Below are 815 nucleotides of genomic sequence, written 5' to 3' on the forward strand. Positions count from 1 at the left end.
TCTTGTTTCAAGTATGTTTTATTATGAAAAGTACAATATAACCATGTATACTTGTACAACTATGGAGCGTATGTCCACATATAATTGTACAATTTGTTTTTCCAACATAAAAGACAAGAAATGATCACATTGGTATTTTAACGGTGTTATTGTCAGAGTTGAAATGTTTAAACAGAGGATCCATCTAAAACAGGATAAAACAATTGCAGTATGTTGTGAGAATGTTACTTTAACGTCGACTCATAACGTCACACTATAACTTCATGGGAGTCTTGTGGAAAGACTGCATGTTGTTTTGGGTGGATTGAGTGACGTCTTCATCAACATTTGCAGAATATTCCGGTAATATTTTCACCTCTTGTCGGCTGCAGACATTCATAAGGAGTTCCAGTAGTTTATTTGCCATTTGCAGGTATTAAAAGTAATACATACATTGTAATTCCTTGTTGGGTCTCTCTCACATACAGGACAGTACATACCAGAGGAGGCTGCTGAGGGGAGGACGGCTGATAATAATGTCTGGAACAGAGTGAATGAAATGGAACACATGGAAACCACGTGTTTGATACCATTCCACTTATTCCCCTCCAGCCATTACAAACCTGTCCTCCCTAAATAAGGTCCCACCAACCTCCTGTGGTACAAACACAAACAGTAAAACACATCATAAAATCACACTATGTGTGTGCGTGTGTCAGAGTGTGTGTCCGCTGTGTGTGTGTGTGAATGTGTGTGTGTGTGTCCAGTGTGTGTGTGTCCAGTGTGTGTGTGTCCAGTGTGTGTGTGTGTGTGTCCAGTGTGTGTGTGTGTGTGTC

The sequence above is a fragment of the Salmo salar genome, chromosome ssa03 (assembly GCF_905237065.1).
Source record: "Salmo salar chromosome ssa03, Ssal_v3.1, whole genome shotgun sequence".
NCBI lineage: Eukaryota > Metazoa > Chordata > Actinopteri > Salmoniformes > Salmonidae > Salmo > Salmo salar.